The 21,733-nt window shown below is 42.9% G+C and overlaps 1 protein-coding gene and 1 pseudogene across 7 annotated transcripts in view; one reads left to right on the forward strand and one right to left on the reverse strand.

Moving 5' to 3' along the window:
• Positions 1 to 8,413, reverse strand: part of LOC118090173 (A-kinase anchor protein 7-like) — a 73,211-nt pseudogene extending 64,798 nt beyond the window's left edge.
• Positions 1,036 to 21,733, forward strand: part of EPB41L3 (erythrocyte membrane protein band 4.1 like 3) — a 132,782-nt gene continuing 112,084 nt past the window's right edge. For 5 of the 7 annotated variants that reach the window (XM_088675360.1, XM_088675375.1, XM_088675395.1 and 2 more), the window contains exon 1: positions 1,036 to 1,292. The gene's annotated coding sequence lies outside the window, so the exon portion shown is untranslated. Of the gene's footprint in view, positions 1,293 to 1,911; positions 2,060 to 12,999; positions 13,071 to 21,733 lie in introns of those variants that run through there. The other 2 variants (XM_088675373.1, XM_035126103.3) reach the window with 2 other exon arrangements.

A 21,733-nucleotide genomic window follows, 5' to 3' on the forward strand; every position in this document is an offset into this window, starting at 1 on the left:
TGTAGGCAATGAAAGGTCATCCTCCCAGAGCTTGAGAAAGAGAACTGTCATTGTCTAGGAGAGGTTGTAGATCTCTGATGATGCGTTGTACTGTTTTAACTTGGGAGCTGTATGTGATTACTAGTGGTGTTCTGTTATTTTCTTTTTTGGGTCTGTCTTGCAGCAAGTTCTCTCTGGATATCAGTCTGGCTCTGTTGATCTGTTGTTTAACAACATCAGGTGGATATTTTAGTTCTAAAAAGGTTTGCTGTAGATCTCTTAGGTGAGAGTCTCTGTCTGTAGAGTTGGAACAGATGTGGTTGTAACGTAGGGCCTGGCTACCGTATATACAATGGATTGTTTGGTATGTTTGGGATGGGTAAGGGTTTCTTTAACTATCTAGTGGAAGAGACTCGAGTGCTAAAATCCACGGGTTAGGGGGCGCAAATTACTTGCCTTGCCCCGGGTGCTGACAACCCACGCTACGCCACTGGAAGGACCCCATCCTCGCCAGTCGGCATTGCCAATGGGCAAGGGCGTACCTAGGAGTTGGTCAGGTTGGTCCCCACCAAGGGCGCAGGTCCAGGGGAGGGCTGCAAAAATATCGCCCCTCCACTTTGGCTCAGTGTGACTAGGAGCCACGTGCTCTCTTTGCCAAAGGTGCAAGAGAATCTAGTTATGCCTCTGGCTAGGGGTGGTGGGTGCTGCTGCACTTCAGCAACCTCTGGAAGCGAGACGAGCAGAGTTCGCTCTGCAGCCTTCCTCCTCTCCCAGCACTATAAAAGTTCCATTTAGCTTTCGCTTCTTCCGTCCCAAAGAGCCATCCATCATCGCGAGCAAATGGCCCGACAGGTCTGCTCCAGGGCTGGCTGCCCATCAGAATCTCTCCTCTCCCTGCGGAAAGCAGCGGCGTCCAGACTGCGCACACCGGGGGGGGGGGAGGCGGCGGGGCGAGGCGGCCAGTGGGAATCCGAGGGCGCACCAATGGGGAGGCGTTTTGGAGAGCAGGGGCGTGGCTACGGCGCTCGGGTCGCTCTGTCAGGCAGGCGGGCTCCCAGGGCTGCGAGCGCTGCTGCTGCAGGTGGGGAAAGGAGCGTCAGGAGAAGCCGCCCGGTTTGGCTGCTCGCTCGCTCGTTCTCCCGCCGTCCTGAAGGGTTTCCAAGCGCGCCCCGGAGCCCCGCCACCCTGGTTCCTCGGAGCTTGGGCGAAAGCTGCCGCCGGCTGGCGCCCGCGCTACTTTACCAGGACTAAGCGGCCAGCGGGGGCTGAGCGGGACTCTCGGCGGCCGCTGCTGCTGGCGGCGGGTCTCTCAGGTGAGGCGCCTCGCCGCTTCTTGCTCCTGTCCCGCGCGGCCAACTCTCCCGCGTGCGCGAGGGAGGGAGGGCGGCGGACCCGAGCGGCTTCTGCTCGATGCGTCGCGGGAGAGCGGCTGCTGCCCTTGGTTTGAGGTCAGCGGGAAGGGCTGGGCGAGGGACAGATGCCGCTCTCGCCGCCCTACTGCGTCTCTGTCCGGCAAGGAGGCGGTGAAGGGAGCGAGATATCTATCAGAAGAGCAGCGGGGGGGGGGGTGCTCTCCGCCGCCGCCGCCCGGCTTCCCGCAGCTCCTCCGAGGGCGGGCGGGCGGGCTTCTGCGGAGCGTCTGTTCCCCTCAGCGAGTCTCTCCGGCCGCGCGCGCCGAGCTTAAGAAGTCCATTAGCCTCCCGCTCGCTCGCGCTCTTCCCCCACCCTTCCCAGGTCGGCGCTCGGCTCTGTGTGTGCGCGTGAGTGTGTGTGTGTAATCCTCTCGGAGTACTGTCCCCACCCAGCCGCAGCCGCAGCCCTGCCGTCCTGGATGCTTCTCATTGCCAGCCCTGCCCAGCGTAGTCCCTCGCCTGCTTCCTGCCCCTTCTGCGCTCCCCGCTCTTCCAAAAAGGGGACGAGCCCGTTGCTGGAATCGCCAAGCCGGGAGCGCAGTAGCAGCAGCAGGAGAAGGAACTTTAGCTCCGGGAGGGACTTGCTGTTCGCCCGTCTGTTTCTCGGAAACCGGCGAGGAAGCTTCGCGTTTTGCTTTTTGTAGCGCTTGTGGAGCACAGCTGAAAGGGTGAGGATCTCTTTACTTCGTTCACCTCTTTCCAAAGGGCTTTTTAACCTGCATGCTGAACTCTGGCAGATGTTGATATTTGCTTCATTCGAGCAGGTGTTCACCTCCCTCTGCTCTCCGTGAGATGTGCGCGGGAACGGGAAGCAAGCGCTCTGCATATTTCCATCCCTCTTTTTATTTTTATTTTAAGTAAATTCGCATTTGTACTGTAGGCGATCTGTAATATTCAGTACAAGGATCGATGGAAAGGGATGGTAGGAAATGAATGACTGCAAAACAAGGCTGATCAGAACTGCAACAAAATGTTGCAGCAGTGCGCGGTGCTTCTGTCCAGGATTTCAGCCTCGATGCTCCATTTTATTGTATCCTCCCCTTCACCAACAGCCTACCAGCATTCCCCTCAGTAGTCCTCATTTAGCTGTTTTGGGCTTCCTCTCCCAAAGCTATTTTCCTCTCTTATGCAAGACTGCAAACCTTGGGGTTTCCCCATACTGCTGATGCCTCTCCTTTGTGTGTGAATGGTGCTATTTTGGCTACGTCCAGGTCAGCACTAGGACGGATGAGTTTGGTTTTAGCATATGTCTGTATAGGATAGAATGCGAGGGATGCAACCATGGGTAAGCACTGGGGAAAGATCAAAGTCTATTAGTATCACCATTTTCCTCTTTGTCCTCCCCAGAATATTAGAGAAAACCATTCAGGGAGTGTGGATTTTTTCTGTCAAGAGAAGAGGGGAGGGGAAAAGCCAGATTGTACTGTGTGAATTCTCCACAGTTCCACTGCTTAGGTTGTATTGTGATTCCAGTTATTTCCTTAAGCGGGACAGGACCGAAGCAAGCTAAACTCCTAGATCTTGGCCAGGTGCTGGGCTGGATTGTGGATTGATTCTCTTCTGGAATGAGTTGACACACAAGATTCTTGCTGTCTCACCCACCAGGAGTTATAGTGCTCTAATGTATGGAGAGACCGTAGGCACTCTGTGGCGCCATCTGTGGGACAACAACAATAAGATGACAACAATTATTAGACACTACAGTATAAGAAGGTTGGAGTCACAGCATTGATAGAAACATAAGCAGTAGGAAATGGCCTTAACAGGCGTGTGTGTGTGTGTGTGTGTGTGTGTGTGTGTGTGTGCATGTGCGTAAGAGAGAGATGATTTGCTTTACAAGAATAAACTGTTGACTTTTAGGTGGTATGGACTTACTATTGGCTATATTAATCATATATGAAAGTATTCCCCTTTTTAGTGATGAATTTGTAGGTTAAATAAATAAAGTTTTAATGCATAGACTGCCTCCTTCCAAATTGTGAAGCAAGTTTCAGTATTTGTTTTGCCAAAATGCATACTCTTCTTTTTTTTGGTAATACAGTAATGAAGATATTGTTGTTAACCATAATATCTCTCCCTCTCCCTCTTCAATCCACTGTTGTATCCATTCTGTCTTCCATTTGTCACTTTGTTAAAAGTTATGGAGTATTTGTAAAAAAAATAAAAGAAAAAGTTACTAGGTAGCAGCAAAGTCTTTTACATTTTCAACTGGTAAACACACACAAACATACACACATACAAACTCTAAATTTTCATTTAATGGATTTACATTCATTACATTTTTTAAAAAAATGTAAATATTTCAATTCTAGTAAATATGTGATTCCTTCCATACAGCTTGATATTCCAGGGAAATGGTAAGGAAATGAAAATAAAGTTAGCTAGGTAGGAAAATATATTTCATTTAACACTTGCTTCTTGCCTAGATTGCTTCCTCACCTCAGCTTAGCTACTACAAATAGGAATTAAAAGAATGACTGAATTGGAGAAACATTAACTAATAAACATAGCAGTCTTCAGCTACTTTAGCTGTGAGGGGGCTGAAGAGTAAACTCTAAAGGGCCTGCCTTATCTGCAGCAGTAATTAGGATTCTTTTTTTAGTAAGCTCACTTTGGGGTTCTTCTTCTTAAAGTTGGACCACTTCCAAGAGTGCCTGTTTATCTTTCTCTCTGTAGAACACAGTTGTTCCTCACACTGCTTGTGTGGCATTATAGGCTGTGGCTGCCCAAGCTAATTGCTCACTGTCAGAGTACGTTGTTAGATGTATAGTACAAATAGCATATGGGCAGTTGCATTTCAATATGCTAAAGTATGCTAAAGACAAGGGGAGTGAGGGACTAGTCAGAAATCAGTCAACTGGGCCGGCTAATTGCAAGCCTAGAAAAGGTTGGGCAAGGATTCTGCTGAAGGGTGTTGTTTCCAAAGGGAAATCTGCAGACTGGATAGGGTTATGGTGCATCAATGGCTAATAATGATCAGAGTACAAACTTTAAAAGCTGTATCAGCAGATTCAATGTGCATTTTGCCTGTGTCAGGAAAGTTCTTGAGTCTTCAGTAATATTACACAAACAGCTGATTGCACTTGTGGATAATGCTGAACTTACTGCCTGCAATTATTTATTGACTTCAGTGAATGGATCTGTGACCTGTTTAGAACATAAACTCTGATATATTTTGCAACACCCATTTCCTTATCCATTTTTCTAATGCAGTTAAAGAACTGGTGAGCCAAGTCAGATGCCCTACGAAATGTTGTGGTGTGGAGTGTTCTTGTTAAGGTTTCCAGCCAGCTGGTGCTGCCGACTCCCAGGGCACTCATTCAATTCCACTTCCCTCGTAGTTTTTTGTCCCCCTCCTCATGTCACAGCCAGCCAGGGTATTAAGCATGCTAAGAGTCTTGGAGCAGCACTTGTAAGAGTCACTGCACCCCTCCCAGACAGACAGACACATTATTTCACAGGCCAAAGCAGATTTTGTGCCATATCTGAGCTTGCACTTGAACAGTACAATGTTTATTACTAAAAGGTAAAGATAGAGGGACCCCTGACTGACTCTGGGGTTGCAGCGCTCATCTCGCATTAAGCTGGCATACAGCTTCCAGGTCATGTGGCCAGCATGACTAAGCCGCTTCTGGCGAACCAGAGCAGCACACGGAAACACCATTTACCTTCCCGCTGAAGCGGCACCTATTTATCTACTTGCACTTTGACGTGCTTTCGAACTGCTAGGTTGGCAGGACCACAGACCGAGCAACAGGAGCTCACCCCGTTGCAGGGATTCAAACCGCCAACCTTCTGATCGGCAAGCCCTAGACTCTGTGGTTTAACCCACAGCGCCACCCGCATCCTTCCACCACCCACGTGAAAGAACAATGTTTATTACTAGAAAGCCCTTATTTCATGTTACTACTAGTATCTGTGCCTTATATTAATTCATATATGGATATGTTTAGATGGAGAATGGTTCCCGAACCCCAATGCTTCTATTTTTAATTTCACTGTATCTACTTAAGTCTTTATGTATGTAATGGTTACCATCGCCCAAATACTCAGAATGTTTTATAAGAGTCTAAATATAGCTTCATTATTTGCTCTTGTAATGTAAGCAACACCACATATGTTGTTGATCCCTGTAAGTTGATCATATTAGTGTCTCTTTATAGATCACAGCATAAATGCATTTCTAAAGGGGGGGAGGGGAGAGGAAGGAAATCAATGTTTTAACACTGACACATTTTTAGCTTAACATTATTGTGAGTGACAAAAACATTGAACAAGATTGGGAATTAAATTTTGAACTCCTGTTTAGTCTGTAGAGTGGGTCAAAAGAGGTTAGAAATACAGTTGTTTCAGAAATCAACTGAAATGCTTTGGCCTTATTCAGCAGCTGCCACTGCTGAATAATCCTGATCACACTGATGCACAGATAAGAGGTTTAACAGCATGAAATCAAGTAAAGAATAGAAAAATGGCAGTGACATTGATGATAATGAGGCAAAATCTGGCCCTGACATTTTGAATTTTATGCCACATATACTATTCACTATTTTTCTTTTTTTTAAAACCAAACACCATGGTGACTAAAATTATTTCTAAATTTTGCTCAGAAGCCATTTTTAAGATGGCAATCAAATACTCACTTTCCTGGGAGTTAGCCCCTTTGAACTAAATAAAACTTTCTTCTGAGTAACCATATAGGATTACACACATAATGCTTATTTTTCTAATGATAACAAGCCTACTTAGAATTAGACGTATTGCTGAATGCCTCCAACTCTGTTATATTGTGGGTAAAATCTGTAAGGGAACAATATATGTCAGTTTTCTTCTTTTTTAAAGTGTGTGTGTGTAAGAGAATAACAATGCAATCCTATACATGCATATTCAGCAGTAAGCCCCACTAAATTCAGGGGATTTTATTCTCTGTTAAGTGGATACAGAATTGCAGCCTCGTTTGTCCAACTTCCTTTTGGAGGGGGGTTGTTCAATACTACATTATGTTTAGAAATTTTCTGTTCTAGAGGCAATTTAGATGCGTAATCCAAACATGCAATAATTATATGGTGTCCTTTTGTGTGTATTGTTACAGCAAAAAAGTAAACAACTAAGCTCAATATTTGACTTTACGATTGAGCCTGTAATACCCTTTCTTGGGAGTAAGTCCCATAGACCTCAATAGGACTTTCTTCTGTGTAGGAGCATGACAATTGTGTTGTGAGTTGTTCACTAAAATCCTATTCAATATAGCTGCATATTCAAGGTTTTATTGCTCTGTTTCCTTTTCTAGTTTTACCAATGTGCATATTTGGTGCATATGATTCATTTATCTCTAAATAATTCTCACTTTTCTCACCCATACTTTGGATGGATAAAATATGAGTCATAATGTTCTAAAAAAAAACCAAAGCATTTTTCACACTTCTACCTGCACTATTTGTATTCTGCCTATTGACGAATTCTTCCATGAAGTGGGATAATGTGCTGCTTCTCTGACCATCAAATAAGCTGGTAAGTAATAGATCTTGGGCAGTTAGCACTCTAGGCCAATAATAGATATTTAAGCAACAAAAGAAAGAAAGAAAGAAAGAAAGAAAGAAAGAAAGAAAGAAAGAAAGAAAGAAAGAAAGAAAGAAAAGAAAAGAAAAGAAAGGAAGGTGGGTTGAAGGGTTCTGTTATATAAAAATAGCATATCCACTGTGCTCCAAAATATTCACAGCTGACGTGATGCCTGAAAAATTGTAATTTCAGTGTCGGCTGAAGAAGTAATTGCCCCTAAAATTGCTGCATGGAGCTGAACCAACATTTTCAGCTTCATAACGTTTGTTATACAGAGATGGAGATGGTACGAATTGACGGCATATAAAAGACAGGAAGAAGGTGCCGTGTATGTGCTACTCCCCACACTTAGCCAAGGGACAAAGTAGATACAATGGCAGCCATTCTGTGTGGGACATTGAACAGTTCAAATCATGTGGAAGGTGCTTCATCACCAACCTGACATCATGGGTGTACTCAGCGCGGGGCGGGGGGGGCAGCTGCCCCCTAGAAGCAGGGCCAGTGCATGAGAGCGGCGCTGCCAGCGGGCAGAGGCGGAGGCAGAGCACAGCCCGGCGGAGCGTGAATTCGGCATTCCCGCCCGTCGCGCCCTCCCTCCAGCTCCCCGTAGCACCCTCCAGCAAGCGCAGCAGGGAACCAGAGAGCGCAATGGGAAGCTGGAGGGCGCGGCACGGCGGGCAGGAACGCCGAACTCACGCTCTGCTGGGCTGTGCTCCTCTGCCGCCACCTGCCTCTGGAGACTCCCCCGCTGCCGTCGATCCTCCGGCCCGCCCCACACGCTTCCTCCCTTCCCTCCCGTGCCTTGGCCCTGCCCCTTGCCCCCCTAGTTTTGATCCTGGGTACACCCCTGCCTGACATCACTTCCATGATCAGACAAAAGCGGAAATGCTTGGAGATAGAAATTCTGGGAAGTAATCCATGGGCAAACTTATCCACGTGCTCCTTTTGCTGCAGGAAATTCTATAAAAGGATGACATCAGAGCTACTGAGAAGTACAGCAGAACCAGCAGGGAAGACTCCCCCTGTGTAGTGTCTGGCTGCTGTCATCCACCAAAGTCATCAAGCTGATTTCAGCCTTGTAATAAGCCAGGCTGGAACAGATCTAAATCCAACCTGCAACTGAGTTGCCACCACTCTCTCCTACACCTTACTTTTTTTTTAAAAAAAAAAGGAAGTTAAAGCCTAGCTGGTAACAATTAAGGATGGTGGAGGTGAAAGAGGGCTCACAAATCCTTCCTTTAGTATTGGAATTGGAACATAGCCCCCATCCAAGGAAACATACTCAGCTCTGGTACTGTATTCTTATTCAGCCAAGATGGGTATGGATCCAAAGAAGAGCTGTTTGGCTTTAGTTCTTCAGGCACCTTGTCCTCATCCTTATGCTGAAGAAACATAGGAAAACCAGACACCTGAGTCATAACTGTAGATACTCCGCTTAATGTGGAATCTAATGCAAATGTGAGCATCTTGACTGGCAACATGTTTTGCAAACTTGTTACAGCAAGCTAATGGAAGTTTAATATGTAACACCATTCAGGTCAGCTCTGAATGGATGTCACTCTGCTGGGATGATATAATTTATAGGCTGTGTTGACATGAGCATCATCACTGCTACAGAGTAGGTTCTAACCCATTCAGAATGAGTTCTAATCCATCAAAAAGTCTTGAGATTTTCTCCACTGTTTCTCCTGCTGGCTACCCTTTCATGTCATTGTCCCAAGAGAACCAAGAAGGCTGAACTTTTCACATTTAGCGGGTGCTGAAAGCCATTGTTCCAAGCACCCAGACCATTTCCCCATTCCACAATTGTTGTTGTTGTTTAGTCGTGTCTGTGGACCATAGCACACCAGGCACTCCTGTCTTGCACTGCCTTCGTGACCCCATGGACCATAGCACGCCAGGCACTCCTGTCTTCCACTGCCTCCCGCAGTTTGGTCAAACTCATGTTTGTAGCTTCAAGAACACTGTTTCACGATTAACCAGTCATATTCTCTCTGCCTTGGAGATCTTGAGGGATATGAGGGCGAGTCTACCACAGCACCCTGGACTGTAGTAGACCTCCAGTGAACTTCTTGAAGGTCTTGGATCCAGGAACAGCATTGTTTGGGCTGACATATTGCTTAATCTTGCTTAACCAAATACCTTCCACCACAATACAGATGCAACAAAGGTTAAAAGCAGCACACATAACCCTTTACTGGATTAGGGACCCTCAGGCATGTAGGGTGATGGTTGTTTGTATGCCCCCAGGAAATTGCAAAGTTTTAGCAGAGTTGATTGATTTCATTCTTGTTTCTTCCAAAGCATTCCTAACTCCAGTTTATTTGTATTGCTCTAATAAAAGGAATGTGTATATCCAAAATGCATGAAGTATTCTGAACAGTACAATTTTATGTACTATTTTTCTTTTGAGAAATATATGTATGGCTCCAGAAATTCTGGAAATGTTGAGTATATCTTGCCCTGAACATTTTCTCAATAAACTATTGATTTCAAATACTTTGCAAAATATAATCACTTGATTTTATACTGGCTAGATAAAGCCTTTTGCTTGCTTGAAGAAAGATAATATCAGGAAATAGATACCGGTAGCTGTTCTGTTCTCCTATTGTAGCTAAAAAGACTATTTGGAGACAAAAGCCCTCTTCACTGTCAGCTAGAAGGCAAAAATTCCTGACACTGTAATGAAGGTCAATAATTTACAATCTTCATTTCCTTCCTTAAGAGAAAAAAGTTAATGCTACTGGCTAATAATAAATTACCAAATGTATTCCATGCCCTAAAATATAGATTTTCCCCCTTATAAACAGCTTAATATATTACACACATACACCCCTATATGCTTAGGCAGCTGAGAAAGCATTGTTTTCAGTAGTTCACAGCAAGTATTTTTCAGGACTTGGTAAGCGAATAGTGTGACTACAATAGCAAACTAATCCATTTAATCTCTTGTTTTGACAGCTATTTCAGGAATGTAAAGTAGAAGCGTAATTTTGAATCTCTTCAGATTTATATTTAGAATAAATGACAAGAGTGACACAGAATTGGCACATCAGTGTTCCGTGAAGCATTTAGCTACTTGCTGTGCGGGGAGCAATTGGGCTCTATAATGCCTAAAAACCAGTGCTCTTGCCAATGTGAACAGCTTCTCTTGGAGAACCCATTTCTGTAGCATGGCTTTCTGTCTGACCTGTCATGGGCTTATCCAAATTATGGCCTTAGCACTTGATTAGAGATATCAGTTGTAGGGGTGCTTGAGGAATGCAGAGTCCTCTTTAGGTGTTGCAACTAGAGAAAAGTTAATACAGAGACAGCACACAAAATACAGCAGGGATAAGCACACTACCTTCATTTTTCGTCCATAGTCATTTTTGACTCATGGAAGAGGATTGCCTCGAGCAGGGATTGTTTTATGCCTATGGAGGTTTTCCACATCTTTTAGAACTTTGGAAAATCACAAGAAACCTCCATGGATACATTGCCACTTCAGACAGTCACCTTCCACAACTTGAGCAGTAATGAAAACAGTGGTGGGAGAAGCATGTAGCTAGTGGCTTGTCCCTGCTTGACCCCCCTCAATTATTTATTTGCTATACACATGAATGACCAGACTGTGATAGTAGAGTTCTGAGTGTCAAACAAAGGATGGGAAATCCGTTTAAAAACATGTTTTCCTTTGTGAATCAGACTCACTGCTAATGATGATGATGAAACATGATGGGCAAGGAGTGGACTGGGCAGAATCTCCCTTTTTGATGTTATCCACTTGTGTTTTAATTTGTAGAGCAGGAGGGCTTTGTTTTTGGTTTTCTTAGAGAAAGAAGGAACATTATAAAATAGTACTTTACACTGTTCATATAGCACCATCCATTTTGTCCCTATTATTATTATTATTATTAAATTATACCCCACCTTTTTCCTGATCATCACAGATAGTGAAAACAAAAATGTTCTATGGTGATGTAAAACAAGTCACATTACTATTACTACTACTTCTGCTACTATTCTAAACTGGACATGCACAGCTTACTATATTGTGCCTATAGCCAGCTGAGGAAATGTAAAAGTGGCCTCCAGGTGGCAGTTAAGAAGTCTGAGTTGACTCTAGGTATACACTCAGTGTTTTAGGAGCTCTGGACAGGAATATATTAGTTGTGATGCTTTAGGTGATTTCCCCCCTAAGAGAACCAGTGTGGTGTAGTGGTTAAGAGAGGTAGAGTCGTAATCTGGGGAACCAGGTTCGTGTCTCCGCTCCTCCACATGCAGCTGCTGGGTGACTTTGGGCTAGTCACGCTTCTTTGAAGTCTCTCAGCTCCACTCACCTCACAGTGTTTGTTGTGGGAGAGGAAGCGAAAGGAGAATGTTAGCCGCTTTGAGACTCCTTTGGGTAGTGATAAAGTGGAATATCAAATCCAAACTCTAAGTATATTTTATATTGCTGCTGTCTTGTGTGAACGTTAAGGGTTCCCTGGGCTTGCTGTTTAGCAGACAAGTACTGTAACTACTGCTTTTGGTACATGACCTGCAATTTTTGCAGGCTCCTTCTGTGGCTTTTGTCACAGGACTGTTTGTTCTTAGCCGATGGTGCCTGTGGTCTGTCAATAGACAATGGGTCACAGCAGCATGAATTCAGAAATATAGGTGGAGACAGGAATTAAATGTACATTGGAAGCAGATCCAGTTTCCTTTAATATTGTTGTGTGGATGTTCACTTGCTTGTCTCTGTGTTAGAGGAAAGCAGGTAACTAATCATATTAGAAGTTGTAGAGAGATATTTTTCCTATTGAAATGCATCTTCTGTGACAATTTTTTTTGTACTTTCCTGTGATATTTCCCTCCCCTGATCAGTACTTAAGCCCATTTCAAAACTGGAGAAAATTGTGATCATAGATATAAACACAGAATTGTTTCCTGGGTGGTTTAGAGATTTCCAGGTATATAATAGTGATACTAGGTGGTTGTCAGCTAAGTTGTACTCAAAGTAGACTCACTGAAATTAATGAACACAACTATATTATGCCAAATTAACTATGTTAATTTCAGTTAATTACTCTGACTAAAACTTTGTTGACTGCCATCCAGTGTTTTGGCTTAGCTTGGAAATTCTTATAGGGTTTACATTTTATGCAGTGGCATATATTTTCCAAGGTCAGCTAGTTTTAGGCCTAAAATAACAGATGGGGAAACTTTCAGATTGACTGTGACAGATAACACAATAACACTGGCTTCTTGGAACACTTGAAATCTTGGCACTGTTACATGCACTCTGTTTTTGAATATATTCTAATTCTGACCATGATCTGAGAACATAACTAGTAGTGATTAAATATCAAAGTCATCAGCTTGTTTCCAATACAGCTTTTTAAAGTACCAGTTGTTAGTTACTTTTCCTCTTGTTTTGCCTTCATCCTAGAAATCAGGCATGCCAATTACAGGGGGCTGAGAGGTCTTCAGCCCCCTCAAGATCTGCAGTAAGGGGCCGGGGCGCCTGAATGTTGAGGGGGCAGAGGAGGGCAAGCGCAGAGCCCTCCTCCTGAAGTGCTTTTTTGTTTGTTTGTTTTTTGAGCCACCTTCCGGGTGTGCCTTTTCCTTGTTATGTCAATCTTTCAGTTCTTGCTATATTTCTTGTCCAGGTCTTTTATTCCAATTCCCAGAACATTGTGTTTTCCTTAAGGATTTTTTTCTCCTTCTGGCTTGAACTTAGAACAAGTTATTGCTTCAATCTTGTCAAGGCTAGTTTGCCTTGACTAGACTCCCCAAATTGACGTGTTCCCTCAGCCACAATCTTTGTGTTAGAACAATGTTATTTTTCATTCCATGCCTAGCTCATTGCTCCTGCACTATTATCTATTCAATGCAGTATTTAAGGATATTATCTTGCTCATTTTTTTTTGTATCTCTAATGGTGTCTCTAATGGAGCTGATGTCTGCAATTAACTGATACCAGCACTTGACTGTTATCTTGTAACGTATTATTTATAAACCGGTGACATTGCTATTAAATTACTAACTTGTTTCCCCTCCCCTTCTTTTTTATGTGCTGACTCGTACGATTCACTGTCTACTACTACAATGTTAACATACTACAATGGTCTGGTGATGGTCATCATATTGAAATTATTGGTAAGTTCTATAAAAAATGTAATGGAATGAAGATATTTTTCTCTGAGACATGAAAAATGGCTCTTTAGCATTTCTAATTTAGAGGAAAGTGTGGTTTAGAAAGTATATACATATACATGAATGTCATATATATGATGTATTATGCCATATTCTCTGCTCATCCACAACCACATTTTATGTTTGTGTTGGCCAGTACACAGGGCCGTCTCAACCATGTCGGGCGCCCTGGCGCCGTGGTGCAGAGATCGCTCCGGCACCCCCGCTCCGCCCCCCTTTCTTGTTGCAGCTGGTGGGCGGGCGCAGCCTACCCCTAGAGCCGGCCCTGCCAGTACAGTAGTGCTGTTTGGGGAGATTCACACTAATAGCAGGCTTGTTGCACACGCCTATCGCTTGCTGCATTGGGAACCACAGATATAAAATTAGATATGTATTTTGCTACACAGAATAAGCAGAATAAGCATATATTTCAATCTGTTCTGTATTTCTCTGAATGGCAGTGTATTCTAAAATACATCTTAACATGCATCCACATCTGTATTCTTGTGCAGCTAGTCATGTATTAAACAATTTTTAAAAAATCTGTGACTATAACTATATCAGGGGCACCACGTTTAATAAGTGATATGATAGGTTCACGAAGTTTCAAATCCTAGTTGAATAGTTAAGGATGGTGCAGCAGTATGTTTAATGTCTTAAATCCCACTGATGGGGTCCAGAATACAGTCTGAAGGCACATTCTGCTGTCACATTGTTAGAATTAAGCATGTATTTTAAAGATATATGAGAGATGTTACTTTTGTGTTCTTTAAGTACATGATTTAGTATGGTTCCCTGAATTCCAGAGTGCAGTTTGTAATTTAATTGCCAATATTTTTCAGTTGCATGAATATAACTGGGAAATGTGCATAGTTGTTTGGTTTAATTTTCTGTGATACATTCTAAATGTGCATTGATACTGCTACAGAGTGTTCTTATTATCTTAGATTTATATTAATTGACTGCTTGACATATGAGCTACAAACAAATAATTTTTTTATGTACTGGTTATAAATCCACAAGTGCAAATATGTGTAGTATGTCTCTTGATCTTTTCATAACCTAGCTCTGCATTTGTGGAGCTGCTTGTCTTATGGCTTTAATATGAGGTCATAGAACTGGAGTTTAATGATGCTCATCATTTTTCATATGACCTTTCATGCTAGTTGAGCATATGTTGCTATGCTGCTTTAGGGGGCATTCCAAACCTATTAAGATCAATGGAAGTTTTGCCATTGACTACAAGGGATGCCATTTGCACCTTTAATCTCTCCCCTGACCCATTCTATGGGATCGTTGTTGTTTTTCCGATATGTGGCGTGGCTAGAAATGCAGTTAAAGTGGCTTTCCTGCATGACTGGTGCTAGGTAATTTCATGACTGAGTAGCAGTGAGTCCTGTAAGTGAACTGCTGCAAATCCTTCTTTGAAGCAAGGAAGCCTTGATCAGCTTGAAAGAGTAATGGTTCCTGAGCTCAGGAATATACATGTAGCGTATTACTTCACTTTATTTGCTCAGCATCTGAATCAAAGAGTCTACATTTCTGTTTTGTTTTTATATTTGTTAATATTCTGCCTAGGAGTGTATGATAGTAGCTTTTTCTGTGTTAAAGTACATGTATAATGTCTCACTGCATATTGCATTATGGTCATGCAGTGATTATTAAAGTGAGCAATTTTGCTATCTTTGCTCAGCTGTATCTGGGCTGACTCCAGCAGCTACAGCAGTACTAGTGGGGGGTTTAAAACAAACAAACAAACAAACAACAACAACAAGTAAATGCAGATTTTGTCTTAAGATAAAATGAAGTCATCTTGAAAATATGAAGAACCATATATTTCTCTCCATGAAATAATAGGAATGCATGTCATGTCTAGAGTATAAGAACAACAGCAAAAAAGAGATTAGAGGAATCCCAGGCTTGAATGACAAGCTTGGCAACAGGAGTATGTTCTGTGTCTGATAACAGTGAAGTTCATTAGTAGAGCTGAAACAGGTTAACTGTAATAAGCATATGCATTCATTGGAAATGTGATAAGACCAGTTATGCAACATAAATGTGATTTACCTCAGTATCGTTGTAAGACACCTGGACATCTTAATTTTATTTGACTGCTGTGTTCCAAGCCCTGTGTGATGCAGGCCTACGTGAAGAGAGCAAAGTAAATCACCTGTACCACCTCTGCTCTTGGTAGTGCAATGTAGTGTCACCTGTGGCTTTGCTTCTTCTCTGTTGACAACTAGAATGCAGACTACCCCAGTCTGACCCCCTCCAGATACTTTAGACAATTCCCATCACCATTGGTCATGCTGACTGGGCCTACACCAGGTTAGGGAAGGCTGTCCTAAAGCATAATGAAATAGCTCGCTAAATAAAGAATTTTTTTTCTGGTCTAGTCCTTTCCCCTTTCTTAGCTCACCAAGTCATGCGAATCCACATACAATAAAGCAATTCCTGCTGTGAGATGATTGCCTACTGGCAATATATCATAAACTCAGTGCATCAGGACTGGAAAAGGTAAACAGGCTCAGGTGACTCTTTTGTGCCGGGGTTTCATTCCCGGCCCCCCAGGTGCATTGGCAGAGTGTGCATAAGTGTGCCTCAACCTTCTTCTGGGTCCAAAAGGACCTGTACATCGCTAATAGTGCACTAATTGGATGCGTCTAAAATGGTCCCTCCTGCAATCTATTATTTATTATTTTAAAATATTGATTTGGTACTCTTTGGTACCCAAAAAAACTTAAAAGCAATAAAAAGTTTATATATATATATATATATATATATATATATATATATATATATATATATACACACACACACACACACACACACACACACATATATATAGATACAACCTATACAGTTTTACTAAAATCAATAAAAAAGCAGATTTACAAAGTTAAAAACAAACTCGGAACTCCCAAAACATAATAAAATTCCATCCACCATCAGTGACTGTGACAAACAAACAAAAATTATTCTGGGGTGACCAATCATAACACCTTCAGATTATTTAACGCCTTCAAAAAAAATCTGGAGTGCAGGTGCCTGCTTCAGTTCTACTGGGAAGAGGTTCAAAAGGTGTGGAGCCACCACAAAAAAGGTTCTTACATGCTTATCCCTCTCAGAGATCTGGTAGGTAGAAACACCAAGGTGGCCTGTGATTGTGATATCAGTGAAGGCAGGATGGCATGTGGTCTGTCAAATAGTTCATGCCAAAACTACAGTATTCAGGACTTTAAAGGCTTAAACCAGCGCTCTAAATTGGACCTGAAAACATACTGGAAGTTACTGTAGCTGATAGATGTTAAGGACTTAAGCCTCAAGTTTTAAAAACAGTTTTAACAGACTTCACTTTGATGCCTTTGGTGTTTCAGTTCATCAATTTGAAAAGAACACCTCCTCCCCCATTTTTATAAGAAATCTCCCATTAGTATACGAACTGCTTTCTTGAAAAGAAGTGGGTAGTTAAATCATATATATATATATATATATATATATATATATATATATATATATATTCGGAGTTTTTAGCATAATATAGAGAAATAATAAAGCAAGCAATGTTCCCATTTCAATTGCTGAGTGAAGAGATAAGCTACCCTTCCTTCCTGCTGCCTTTGTAATGAGAAATTGACTCCCCATGCTTGTAACTAGTAAAGGAAAAACGAAACAAATGAAGCTGCATGCTGTGTATTAAGTGTCTAGTTTGGACCTCAGACGAACATAGATTTCAACCCAGCTTTCCAGAATTCAGTGGCTCACAGGAATCCCATTTAATGAGATTTCCCTCATCTTCAAATCTAAATTTCTGATATGGTACCAAGAAGTGGAGAGAAGTCAGAACAACAATAAACTCCAAGCTCTAATACTCCTATGATGGTGAAATGTATTGCTCAAGAAATCATGTTCTAGTTCTGTTAGGAATGTAATGTAGTCCTATGGGCATTGGTATCTCTGAAGAGAGGGGCACCACAAGTGGGTCTGCCTTGCAGTATCCTTCCCCCCACACACACACACTGTTAAACATGTGTTGCTTAGGTGAGCAATGAGCATGCTTTGTAAATGATCATCAAACCTTTCTGTTCACCAAGCTTTCCTGCCCTGCACAATCTTTGAATCTTGTTTACTTCTTTTTATGACCTGGGAACTAATGGATCCTAATTTGCAACAGAATAAATATTTATGCATGAAATGAATGGATACTTAAGAGAGAGCTGCCTGAAACATGATCCACTAAGCCTGCAATATGGCCAAGATATTGCTGCTCCAAAATGACCTACTTTACTTGTCTATTTGAACTAAGCCCCACGTATGCATCATGATGCTGCTTTAGAGTTAGTTTTCCCTTTTAGAACTTGTTCCAATTTTGATCCACTTCTCCCTATGGTCAGAGAACAGATTTAGCAGTCCCAAATGGTATTTTGAAGTTGTCCACCCACCTTTTCATTTGATGACTTTCCTCTCTCTTTTTCCATTATCCCACCTGTTCCCACCCACACATCAATAGAATTTCTGGCACTTGCCCTGTTGTGTCCAGTGTCACACCTGCAGTGGCTGAGGTTAAGGAAAAGGCAAAGTAGGGATGTTGCTTCAGAATCTTTCAGGAAGCAGAAATTATCATCCATTGTGAGAAGGCGTATTGCTTCTTCTTTATAACTTGTTCAGAGTTACTTGTCCCAGAGTTATATTTAAAGTTCCTTTTCCTTATCTGTTTGCCTGACACAGCATGCAGTGGACAAATCATGCTAAATGATTTTCTTTCTTTCTTTCTTTTTAAAAAACATGCTTTTATTTCTTTTTCATGTATGCAGATAAGTTGTTTGCTCTTGTCCCTTCTTTTTGTGTTTAAACCATAGCTGTTCATTTTCATTTCTTGGAGAGATAATAGTGCTGATGAATGAGTATTTTGTCTGTCGCATAAAGGCTTAGCTTTAAAGAGAATGAAGCAAAGAAAATTACAGTGGCAAAGGTTTCTAAATTACTCTTGCACAGGAAGATGTTCGTGATAAGGAAGTAGTTAAATGGTGCTATTTGGGAAGAAACAGCAAGTTATGGCCCACACTTTATGTGTCAGCAGAATGAGGAAACAATTGATTCATAAGGTCAGGGGAGCACCCGTTGGTGCTAACAAAATTAAAAAAATTAAGCAACAGTTTAAAAACTGATGTGTACTAATCTGTTCTTTCTCTCCAAAGCCCTTTTTCCTTCAGGAGAAGGAAACGGAGCTGCCTCCATGGGCATGTTTTCTATTATAAGGAGCAAACTACATGTTCCAGGCTAACAGTTACTTGACAAAACAAAGTCACATTGGGAATGAGAATTTATACTATAAAAGCAGCAATTTGAATTCCAATGGATTAGCTACTTGGTGGGCAATTTGGAGCAGAGAAAAAGTTAGATGTGAAAATGTTTCAGCAACCCCATCCCTCTTTCATTGCTTTAAATCCCCTTCGCAGACTAGCTTTCCTTTAAAAAAAAGAAAGAAAAAAGCTTTAGGGCACTATTGCACACATTAGCATGTGACTTCTAGTTATTCCTCTTGCGATACTAACACAGTGTTGTGCCAGATTGGAGATTAGTGAATGCTTCCCCTTTCTTCTTAGAAATAGCTTGGCTCTTGTTTGCTTACATGGGATACTGCTTTAACTGGTACCATGCAAGTTTCTGGACAGAAAATGCTGGGCAAGAACTTCTTCACAATTTTTTCAAAGTTTTTCCAATGTCAAAGTAGAGACATGACAGAAAAGGTACAAAGCAGTGCTTTACACGTGATCAGTATGGCAATCACTATGAAATGCACTGGAAGCCTGAAGTATGCTTGCACCTCACCTCACCCCACGCCACCCCCATGTCACCCTGTTTTATCACCTGCCTACTGACTCATTCTCTATTCCAGTCCTTCAGGTATACCTCTCTTTTTGGCTCTTTTGAATGCTTGCTGTAGGAGGTAGTTTTCTAGATTGCAGGGATCCTCCTGTTGCTGCTACTGTATTGGAGTAATCCCATGAGAACACTGAACCATCAGTTCTGAAGTGTTTTGGATAAAGGAGCATTTCTCTTTAGACACTGTTGGTGAAATGAGCAGAGAAATGAAACTGCCCATTAAATCTGAGTAATGAAGAGCACTACTTGACTGTTTGACAACTCACTATAGACTGAGTACTCACTCCGGGCTCTCTGTGTGTGTCCATATGCATCTAAGTTGGGGGAGGGCAGGAGAATATACATTTCACTTTTCTCAAGCCCCACCCACTCTACTCCAGTTCGTCCAGTGTCTTTGAGCTAAGCAGCCTAGTTTCTTTGATATTGAACAAATGTCAGATTCTGATTTGCAGTCTTTAGGGTTATAGTCTGATGTGAAGAAACCACTGTAAAACTAAAACCTTCATTTTGTGGTGCTTTGAAATATGTATAGCTGCTTGTATTCACAGCCCATATATTACTGCCATCTCTGTACACTGTTGCACAAGAAGGGGAGTTTGTTTCAAATCATTTGAAGGTAAGGGAAAGCATTCATCTGCTAATAACCCCTATCGACACAGCTGACTAGGTTCAAATTTATTGCAGTAGGTTTAATTGATAAATTACTATTTTCCCTCTTGCCCTATGTTCCAGAAAATGGGGTAATAAAAAAAAACCTTTTGCACATATTCTAAGGACGTATGGAAATGTTGATGCCTTTTCTTCTTCCTATAAATTAGGAGTACAGAACCTATGACCCTCAGATGTTGTTGGACTCCAACTCCCTCCCACCCCACGTATCATAGAGCCGCTCCTCTTCAGAGAAGGGTGGGGTTGCGCGCAGGCCTCGCGCCCTCCCACCCACAGTGGGCAAGACACCCACATCATGGGGGAGTCCCAGCCTGCTCACAATCCGACTGGCTGGGGGGGGGGCGTGGTTTGCCACATGTAAGCAGCCGCACGGCCGGGAGCTCTCCTTTTGCTCCCGGCTTCCACGGATCTCCTGCCCTTTCTTCTTGCATTTGTCACCTTGACCTTGCTATGGACTTCGGTTGGTCACCTGTTGAAGGGGCCTGGTAGGAATTTTTCCACTTGGCAGATTGGCACCAGGCACTTGGTTTTTTGCCTACCTCGTAGCAAATCATCACAACTTTGTAAGGTTTGGTGGTTAGGCATTGGAAAAGCTTGGTTTCTGGGAGGGGAGGTTGTGGCCATCACCTACCCCTCCTCTTTAAAGGTATTCCATTAAGGAATCCGGGGTCATGGTTCCTGTCCAAAGCCCAGATGGAGGCTAGGGCCATGGCACGACCTGTCTGGTGACCCTGGGGGGAGATCCGAGTTGATGTACATCAATAGGGCTCCCCCTACTGGCGGTTAACCCTTGTTATGCTTCCTGCATGGCAGGCAGGAGTCAGATATAGCCAGTTTGGGTCCAGTGCCTAAGGCATTGTAACCAATAAAATTGTGGTCTTTTTAGCCCATTAACCTAAAATACTGGTGTCCACAGGTTTTATTCATCTAAGGAGGGGGTGTGGGGCCTTGACTCACAACAAACTGTTGGGGAATGTTGGGAGTTGTAAGCCAGCAAGAACTGGAGTACTAAATCCGTGCTGTAAATGATTGCTTTGGGAAACCTGCATTTTGGGTGGAATTCACCTAACAATCCCCTGACAGTCTTCTGCTTGTACAATGGAAGTCCCCTCCCCCTGCGTACTCCTCAGAATGGTCTCCCTGGGGGTCAGGAGGAGACGGCAGAATGTTCCACCCAGAAAGCTGCAATGCTTGCACAGACGAAATGTTCATGAACATGTAAGAGGGACATTGAAGTCCACTTTTAGTTTCTTTTATGGCTAGTGAGTTCTCCCATGAGCTAAAACACAACATGAACAGCCTTCTAGGAAAAGAGCTGACAATATGACAAACACAGAATATAGCAACTAATTTTATCTTCTCTTAATTGGTCACTAAATATAAATGAAATTCGTCAGGTCATCATATAACTTTTCACCAAAGTGCTAAACCTGGAAGTAAGCCCTACTGACCTTTGTTGTTTAGTCATTTAGTCGTGTGCAGCTCTTCGTGACCTTAAAGGTAAAGATAAAAGGACCCCTGACCGTTAGGTCCAGTCGTGACCGACTCTGGGGTTGCGGCGCTCATCTCGCGTTATTGGCCGAGGGAGCCAGCATACAGCTTCCAGTGTATAGCATCCGCTTCTGGCGAACCAGAGCAGCATACGGAAATGCTGTTTACCTTCCTGCCAGAGCGGTACCTATTTATCTACTTGCACTTTGACGTGCTTTCGAACTTCTAGGTTGGCAGGAGCTGGGACCGAGTAACGGGAGCTCACCTCGTCGCAGGGATTTGAACCGCTGACCTTCTGATCGGCAAGCCCTAGGCTCTGTGGGTTAACCCACAGTGCCACATGCGCCTCCTTCGTGACCTTAGCAGCACTTAATTACAAGAAAACATAATGGGTGACATCCAATGATGTCTGTTTGATTGCTCGGTGGAAATTTGCTTTCTCAGTGGGACTTGTGCTGAATCTTCTCCCCCCACCCATCCCCTAGCACACCTTCAGAATCTGCTCTAGATTGTCCACCAACCCTTCACTGTAGATTTTGGGTCCATGAAGCCAGCTGCAGGGGTGAGGAGAAATAAGACAC

This window comes from Zootoca vivipara, chromosome 8 (genome assembly GCF_965207765.1).
Source record: "Zootoca vivipara chromosome 8, rZooViv2.hap1.1, whole genome shotgun sequence".
NCBI lineage: Eukaryota > Metazoa > Chordata > Lepidosauria > Squamata > Lacertidae > Zootoca > Zootoca vivipara.